The sequence below is a fragment of the Melanostigma gelatinosum genome (genome assembly GCF_949748355.1).
Source record: "Melanostigma gelatinosum genome assembly, chromosome: 20".
NCBI lineage: Eukaryota > Metazoa > Chordata > Actinopteri > Perciformes > Zoarcidae > Melanostigma > Melanostigma gelatinosum.
Genome location: NC_136653.1, coordinates 10,295,604 through 10,305,469, shown reverse-complemented (window position 1 = coordinate 10,305,469; position 9,866 = coordinate 10,295,604). Strand labels below are relative to the sequence as shown.

Here is a 9,866-nt window from a genome sequence, read left to right as displayed (position 1 = left end):
CATGTACTGAAATATTTGAAGGGCACAAATGACAAAATGTTGTGTTACAGAAAATGTGATGAGCTGAGGTTGTTTGCTTACAGTGATGCAGATTGGGCAGGTGATGCAACTGACAGACGCAGTACAACTGGTTATTGTGTTAGTCTGAGTGAGAATGGTCCTCTGATTGACATTCCATCCACAACATTCTCTAACTTCATGACATCATCAAAATTACAGTGCCCCAAAATCTCGTGCCACGTCTGAATATCATGACAGCTCATACATTGATCATCACAGTCATTGTTTACTGACACAGTAGGCAAATAGAACAGTCTGTTATGCTCATAAATGAGGAAGCGCCTTGCAGTCTCTATACTGCAAGACGTTTTCTCCTTCCTTGAAGATCACCGTTGCCCCACTATAAGTTGCAGCTCTCACGGAGAAGATGTCTTGGGGATACGAGGGGATGTACAGCGCCTGCTTCAGTGTGGTACTGCGGTGCCGCCCCCTGCTGTCGATCAGACACACCTCGGCGTCTCCTCTGCGCTCCGCGACCCCCGTGCAGCTTGTGCCATCGGCCAGCTCCACGCAGTGCGTCTCGGACTGGAATCGGTCATCGAAGTTCTTGAACTTCGTCAGGTCAGTGATGATATGCGCCGTCGCACCGGTGTCCACCATCAAGCCCTTTCTGGTGACACCGCTTCCTGGCTCGCTGGTCACCAGCTTGAACACGAAGGTGTTGTCATCCATCTCCTCGGACACTCCACGCGCGTTGTCCCGCTGCCACTGTCGCCATCCTCCTCGCCGTCCGGTACTCTCGCCCTGGCCGTACCACTGTTGACCACGCTGACAGTCTCTTACCTTGTGACCTCTCTGGCCACAACGGAAACACACAATGTCCCCGCTCTCGGTGCTGCGTGCACCTGCGCCTGCTGGGGCAGCCCTCCTTGGATGCGCCTGGGCCCTCATGACATTGTCGTCGGCCGCAGCTGTGCGCATACCTTCAGTGCTCTCATAACTGCGCAACTTAGTCTTGAACTCCGCAAAAGAGAGAGTCTCATAACTTTGAGTGATAAAAATGGAAAAAGGCTTAAATGAGTCTGGCAGCCCCTTCAAAATCATTGCAACCAATAGTCCATCGCTTAAAACCTCTCCAGCATTACGCAGCGCTGTGATCGAAATCTCAGCACGTATGACATAGTCAGTCACACTCTCACTACTCATCTTTTGCAAAGAAGTCAGTTCTGTATACAGGCATACAATACGGGGCTTACCCTTGCCTGCATAATAGTCACGCAAAATCCTGAGCGCTCCACGCCCGTCATCCGCTGCCTCTCGCATGACCAGAGACAAACCTTTGTCATCAAGGAATTGGATCAGTTCCGCGTACGCTTCCGCGTTCTTCGCCGCATCCTCAGCCAGTGCGTTTTCTTCTGCGCCATCGGCGGGCTGATTCAAAATGGTGTCCTTCAGTTTCTGCAACCGCAGATGTCCCAAAAACTTCGTCTCCCACAGTTCATAGTTCTTTTCGTCCCCATTAAAAACAAGACGAGACCAACGTGAACTCGTATGTTCGCTCATGGTGCTGGCACTCCAATCCGTGAGATACGCACACAAGCAAATGTCTCTCAGTGGCTACTCACGCCGGATATCTCTTCGCACAAACGTCTAACGCATCTGGGCCCATAACCTGTTCTGCAGAGCTTGACTAGAGATATACCGACTCAACACATTTAAACCTGGGAGAACAAACAACCTGCAGCCACTGGGTCAAGTTCTGAGAAAACACGTATTTTATTCTGCGCAGGTGCATCAGCTTAAATAGACAGTCACATGACACACTCACACCTGAAATGCATCGGCAATAATTGGGAGCACAATCAGTTGCTTCAATTAACACGCCACCTTCCCCCGTCTCCTGGTCAGCGCATCCCTATTTTGCATTTGAATTCACGTATAAATCAGAATTTATTAACTATTGTTACGCATAAACATTATTATAAGTATGTATTTTAGAGTTGTAATAATAAAATATGATTATTATTTCAGAGCCTTCAACATCGGCTGCGGGACGTGGCCTCTATGGGTCCCAAACTCCTTCCTCTCCCTTCCACTGTAAATCCTTTAAATAATCTAAAAAAAACCCACAATATTATAACACGATGGTGACATTAGCCATGATGAAGAGTAAACAAAGCATGGTTATGCTTTTTCTGTTATTTATACAGCCTCCCAACCTGCAGAGACCCGACCTTCATCCAGCTCCTCGTCTGCTGGACCTACGACATCCACCGGTACTTCATGTTAACTTGCATTGTATGCCAACCCATGAAAATCTGATCATTGTCTTTAATTCAAAGTAATTTTTTATTTATTTTAATAGGTCACACTCCTGAAGAGATGGAGCAGACAGTTTGGGAGTGTGGCCGGTGCCAGGAACCTGACCCTCCAGAGAGCTCGGAGGGATTGGTGTCGTGGGTCCAGTGTGACAGCTGCCACACATGGTATCACACCATGTGTGTGGGCTGGGACGAGGAGCTGGATGATGAAGACGATTATTTCAAATGCCATGTGTGTCCTGATTTTTAATTTAATTTTTGATTGGTTTGTTTTTCAATAAATGTTTGCACAGAACTTTTCAATCATTTGCACAAGTTATTTGTCTTTCACTTTAACAATGTAGCTTTTTAATCATGAATACTCATGTTTTTAGTTGTAATATAACTCTTACTCTGCACTGTGTGTTATGATAATAATTATTATATACAATATGTGTACATAATTGTTAAATTCCAGACATCAGCTGGTGTTTTGCCAGTGATTGACATGAGAAGAGTTTAACAAAACATCAAGCAGGTGGTGGTATACGCTCAAACGGAAATTAAGGAGCTTTTATTGCATCATTTGGAGTTGTTGAAGCGTGATATCTTATTGTGAAGGACAGAACTACGGTCCCGGATGTGTTGACAGCATTGATGGTCATTTTTGCGACCCTGGAACAAGCGAATATCCCCGAAAAACCAGCAGCAGCCAGTGTTTACAACGAGGATAGAAGTCCGGACGGATTAGGCCACGAGCAGTGCACGGCTAATTCACCGGTGTTAGCATCGTTTTAACGACTCTGGTAAAGGCAAAGCTAACTGTAATAATTACAACAATATTTCGTTTGAAAGGTACGAAGTTTAACTTCAGTTTAACACCATTAAATCACCTGAAAACATTACACGATCATTTTTATCAACATTGTAAGTGAATTGTATTGAAACATTAGCTAAAAACTGTCCGGTTTGGGGTACAATTCCGTTAAGTCTGATTCTGATAAAATTTCGCAGGAAAAAAGCGAGATTTATATACTTTTTCCACCATACTTTTTATGTATTTATAGCGACAATCTGAACCGATGTTTATCCTAATATTGATAATATTTTCAGTTATCAGTGTATATTAATCCACTAGGACTGACTTTTCACTGTTGAGACAAGTTTAAACAACTTTATCTGAACCAAAGCTGCTTTCTTGGTCAGCTAACGTTAGCTTTATAGACCCGACCGTCCAGCGTTAGCTTAAACTGAGAAATGCTAATAGAAATATTGTTTCTTTATATTTATATAACTTCTAGGTGATACGGATCACAAGTGATGCACGCATGATAATATATTTAATCCATATTAACTCACAATTCACACATTTCCTACATACTTGTGATCTTTTTCATGCATGAGGCGATTTTACACATAAAGTTGTTCATAAATGTGTCACTTTTATGTCTTTGTGCCCTGAATATTAACACAATGAACAGCAGAGTGAAAGAACCACTAAAAGATATTTTCTATAGAAAAAGTGCTGATATGTTTCTGACTTTTAGTCAATGTAGACATATGGAAGGCCTCCTGCAGTAACAACACTGAAACAAATGCAAACATGTTGCACTGTACTGGGTTTGTTTCTGCTAATACTTTTGCGAGCGTATCATTTATTGTATGACATTTACTTTCTATTGAGTCGCACTGCTTTGTGCTACTGATCCTTTCAATGTGATATGAGAAATGACTGATGTGGATCAGTGGTCTGAGGGTTGTGTGTGTTTTTACCCTCAGACCAACCATCCTCAGGATCAGAGATCTGATGAGCTCCTCACCTAGTCCCCCACCAGACTACAACCCTAGCAGCACGGACACAGTCCCTCCAACCAGGAGCACGGTAAGAACAAAGAACCTGAACGTCACACAGTTATTTTAACACTTTGATCAGTTTCTTTCATCATCTACGGGAAAAGTGTACGGAATTTCCCATTGATTTTCATACCACTCAATCTATGTGGAAAGATTGAATTACTGTGAAATTGTCAGCATGCTAGCCCATTGCTTTCTAAGGGGTATTAACTGAATGTCTATTTAAGTCAAATTAATGCAAAATGCCATAAATCACTACGGGAAACTGTACAGAACTTTGGAAAATCGTAACTCGGCAACCGGAGGTCCCAAGGGAACGCCGCTTGCCCACCTTAGACTAGAGAACATACTACATACTACATTTTTAGCGGCGCTCCTTCCGTCCGGAAGGGCGGGACAAAAAGTCAGGGTTTTTATCCCTACCCCCAATGCAACGTTGCTCCAAGTGTCCCGGGACCCCTAAGGCTGACTAGGCTGATAAGGATTCATGTCTAAACTAAATATTTGCTTTGGTAACATTGCGGGTCAAGCTGCAGGGTATCAAACGTATGATGGTAAGCTAGCTAAGCTAACTGCACCTTATGTTGCTTGACAACAGGTTGCAGTGTGTCGGCTTAACTTACTAAAGTTGCACAAATGTGAGTTCCCTTGAAATAATGACCCGTTCTTCCTATAGTATATATATAGTGGTGTGCAAGAGTTTTATCCTCAGATTCCATGCATTAGATCAGAAGGTCACCACGGGAATATTCAAAGTAAGAGTTAAAAAATGAGGCCTGTAGCCACCATATAGCTAGTTGTTACAAAACAACTTACAATGAGCTTTTCTAGCTACAAGGGGTGCCACCATAGAAATACATTATACGGTTTTCCGTGGTCTATTGAAGAGTTAGTTGTTATAATGACAACGCACGTCTGTGTGGCTAAGTGTTGTTGCAGCTTGCTTGGAAGAGAGCAGACTTAGCTCCAGAGACAGATGGCTAGCTACTGAGCTAGGTAGCTTATCTTTCTCCTGAGCAGGCAGGGAGTTATTCCATTATTTACATGTATCACAGGCTTTGTCTGACCTTTTGTTTCTTCTGGAAATGTTTGCCCTGTAAAATCATACTAAGCATACTTAAGCACGGTGCAAAAACACTGGCGCTGCACTGTTATGAATTGCCATCATGAGTCATCCAGAGAAACTGACATGAAGAGGTCAGAAAAGCATTATGAGCTCGCAGCTGCTTGTGAGAACTGCTGGTGCGAAAAATAAATCATGGTACACCAAATAGTGAAATATAGAAGGGCCCACTTTCAGCACCAGCCAGATGAGTAGCAACTTGGGTGGCAAATTTTCTGTAAATAGGGAAGCATTCAAGCATTGTTAAATTAGCAAGCTGGCTAGCAAACTAGACAACTGGCTAGTTAGCTAGCTTGCTAATTCCACTATGCTTAAATGCTTCACTAGTTACAGAAGATGGTCACAACAGCGGGCTGGTGGCCAGCAGCATCGCTGGGTCTAACAGTCCCTCGCCCTAACTCCCTATACAGAAAGTTTATCTCTTAGCTTTTGCAGCGTTATCTATGGTCGTAATAGTGGTCCAAAATGATGTCAAATTGCATACTTTAAGTCAAAAATCTTCAAATATCCTTGGAGGAGGACAACCAAACCCAAACTATCCTAGTATATTTTATTCAATGTAGAAATTCACGACTCTTTATCCTGCTGCGTAATATGTCCTGTCTGATATGCTGCTCCTAAAACCTGAATAAATAGCTCACACCCTGTTGATTTCAGGCTGAAGGCATCGTACAGTAAAATATGTTTTAGAGTGATACTATCGGCTACAAATAACAGGAAAGCACTTTAAGTATTAACACTATGGGTAAATATACAAGCACACCACCGTAACCCTATACTGTTTCAGTTGGCGTATTATAGACCTACTATAGAAGATGCATAGCATTTGAATAGTATAATAATAGAACAATCAAATCAAAAACTGACACAGAATGCTATAACATGCTTAAAGATATAATAAATAAATAATTCAATTCATTTTGTAGAGTCCAAAATCATAAAACATAAATAGGAATAAGGAGCAAGACATTGCTGACACCAGCCCACACACACGCCAACAAGTGAATGAATAATGCGAGTAATGGGACTTATTTTTCTCCGACTTCAAGAACGGCATCTGGCTCATTTGGTTCAGAGTAAAACCTCATGACCCGTTTTTATCGATCCCTACATTTTTTCATGATCGCTACAACAGGTTTCCTGATAATATCCCTGTGATCTTTCCTGTACTTTGAGATGAATGCTAGCAGCATGCTCACGTTAGAATTCTAACTCACTAAAGTATTCTGTAATCATACACAGTGGAGGCATGTTCTCAGGTGAAAAATAAATACACTAAGTATATTTAATCTTAGTATACTTGAAGCCCTACTAATCATCAGTATACTTCAATAGTGCTATTTTGGAACAACTTATTTTGTACTTAATATATTTTAGTTGTGATTAAATAGTAGGGAGTAGTGAAGCCCAATTTGAAGTGTATTTAGTATATTTTTTGTCACGCCCGAGGGGCAGATCTGAGACTCAAGCGCAGACACAGACACTGGAGACGAGGTGAAGTTGAAAAATAAGGTTTTTACTTAAAAAGTCATGAACACAAACTGAAAGCGACTCCAACGGAGCGGGCAAAAATATCCAAAATCACAAAACAAAGACATCCGACTGTCCGTTAGCTGTGACAATCTACTCCAGGCTCTGTGCCGGAGACGGCGGCGGCTCAACGTCTTCCGGGATGGAGGCCAGGAGGACGACTGCTCACACACACACACACACACACGGTTAAAAGTAAATTTGTTTATCAAACAAACAAAATAGAAAGATATTAAACGTAAACAGTAACTACAGGAGAAGAAGAAGAACCCCTCTCACCGGTGTGTTTTTGAGCGTGTATCATGAGCTGAGCCTTCCGAGTGAAACACTTGTCGCACTCGGAGCACTTGAACAGTTTCTCTCTCGTGTGTTGCCGCTTGTGATTCGTCAGCGTGCAGGACTGACCGAACGCCTGGCCGCAGATATCACAAACGTAGGGTTTCTCCCCTCTGTGCAGGCTGAGCACACACGCGCGCACACACACACACACACACACACGGTTAAAAGTAAATTATTTCATCAAACAAACAAAATAGAAAGATATTAAACGTAAACAGTAACTACAGGAGAAGAAGAAGAACCCCTCTCACCGGTGTGTTTTTGAGCGTGTATCATGAGCTGAGCCTTCCGAGTGAAACACTTGTCGCACTCGGAGCACTTGAACGGTTTCTCTCTCGTGTGTTGCCGCTTGTGATTCGTCAGCGTGCAGGACTGACCGAACGCCTGGCCGCAGATATCACAAACGTAGGGTTTCTCCCCTCTGTGCAGGCTGAGCACACGCACGCGCGCACACACACGCACGCACACACACACACACACACACACACACACACACACACAGTCAGGGATGTGTCGCTACAATACTTTTTCTCTCCAAACACAATGTTCAGATAAATGCTAAAATAAAAGGAACACGAAAGTGAAAATGGATATTGTGTATTTTGCGTGTACCTGAGGTGTTTGTTGTAGTGGGACGAGGTAGCGATCTTCAAGCCGCAGTGCTCGCAGACGTACGGCTTCTCCTCTCCGTGGTGCATCCGGCGGTGAACGACCAGCTGAAACTTCTCAGCGAAACACTTGTCGCACTCTGAGCACTTCCACGGTTTCTCTCCCGTGTGTTGCCGCTTGTGATGCGTCAGCGTGCAGGACTGACCGGCCTCCTCGGCCTCCTGGCCCTGCTCTCCCCCGTCGTCGTCGTCCTCTGAAATACAAACAGTCTCACCTGAAATTAGGGCTGGGCGATATGGCCTAAAAAAAAAATCTCCGATTTTTTTACAAAAAATCCGATTCACGATTTAAATCGATTTTTTCCCCCAAAATTTTTTGCAGATGACAGAAGCTGTTGAAAACAATTTTTTATTTTATTTTGTGATGATTTTCCCTCGTAGGTTGATAAAAAATAAAGTGCAAACAAAACCTGAACATTGTAGAAAGGTGCCTGTAGTATACAAAAAGTATTTGGTCACTCTTTTGTTTCCCTGAATCATTTAAATATAAAATTCAATTAAACATAACATTAAATGGCATTAAATAGTAGCCTTCCATTGTAAACAACTGTGCAAATGTAACTTTTTACAGTAAGCTTTTCTAACTGAATACACTGATACAAACACAGCATGAAATAAAATGTATGTGACCCTTTAACATTCACATTTTCAAAAGTGCAACATCTGATCTAACATCAACATAACATATTTTGCACAGTAAATAAGTGCATGTAAACAAAATCAAGTGCATTCACAACATAACCAACAGTATTAAACAGTAGTGCATGTTTTTTCTAAATATTTTTTGCCAGGAAGACAAGCCTGTCTACTACCTCTGGCTTCAGGCATGCACGGTGGCATGTAACAATGCGGAGTACAGTTGGTGAATGTCTCCAAAATGCTGGGTTGTTGTTGTGAGGTGTGCTCCCGCGGTCCCGTTGATATTCCCGTTGATATTCAGACCATTTCATCTTGGGGCAGAGGTTGACTTAATGTGAAAATTTCAGCCTCCTAGCCCATTGTTTTCTAGGTGTCTTCAGGCAGAATTGAGTCAAAAGGCTGTAATTTCTACGTGTACGGAGTTTACCATAGCAGAAAGTCTACCATCGCAGAAAGTGTATGGAATTTCCCCTTGATTTTCATACCACATGGTCTTTGGCCAAACGTCGACTGGATGTGAACATTTCAGGGTCCTAGCCCGTTGTTCTCTATGCAAATTTAGGCCGACTTAGGTTAAAAATCCATAGTTCACTATGGAGAAAGTGTTTGGAATTTCCACTTGATTTTCATACCATTTAATGAATGGGCAAAGCTTGAATTTCGGTGAAAATGTCAGCCTCCTAGCCCATTCTTTTCTGGGGAAATTAGGCCAAATAAAGTCAAGATAAAGTCAAAATGCCATAAATTACTACGGGAAAAGTGTACCAACATTAATACACACGACAAACTACAAAACAATCATTCTCTGTACAAGGCAAAGTAGGTTTTTTGGCTCCAAGTAGAACTGTAACTGCTGTTTTATTCATTCTCTTACTGTATTTCATTTGAAGACGATAACTCTTTTATTGAATAGTTTTGGTGTCTAATGATGGTGTACTACAGTTATGTGTTATCTTGCAATCAAGGGATCGTAAAATAAATCGGAGGGGTCGTGAGATGATTGACCAGATTCAACTGTTAAGGCCGTAAATATATTTGCATAAACTGTAAGAAGGGTTATAAGTGGTCACAACTGGTAGACACAAAAAGCGTCGCAAGTAGAAGCCGTTTCATTTTCAGGGGTCACAAGCAAGAAATAAAACGCCGCGGCCACATGTCTTACTTAAAGTGACCAATAGAAAACTATTAAGGACATTCAATTTAAAGTCAGCAGGTAATATTTAAAGGGCCAGTGTGTAGCAATTATTGGAATCTATTATTAAAACATTTGTTTTCTTAAATGTCTAATCACCAAAGAAACATGTTTTTGTTAGCTAAGAATGAGCTTTTTAACACCTAGTCCCGCTAGTGCTTCTGTGCTGTGATTGGCTAGTACTTCTGTGCTGTGATTGGCTAGTACTGGCTAGTACATCT

The 9,866-nt window shown here is 42.2% G+C and overlaps 1 long non-coding RNA gene across 1 annotated transcript; it reads left to right on the top strand.

The window, feature by feature from the left end:
- Nucleotides 1-2,038: 2,038 nt before the first annotated feature.
- Nucleotides 2,039-2,479, top strand: LOC306794048. The gene is made up of 3 exons (XR_013772914.1): nucleotides 2,039-2,097; nucleotides 2,211-2,276; nucleotides 2,366-2,479. It is a non-coding gene; the product is annotated as an uncharacterized lncRNA (long non-coding RNA).
- The last annotated feature ends 7,387 nt before the right edge of the window (nucleotides 2,480-9,866 follow it).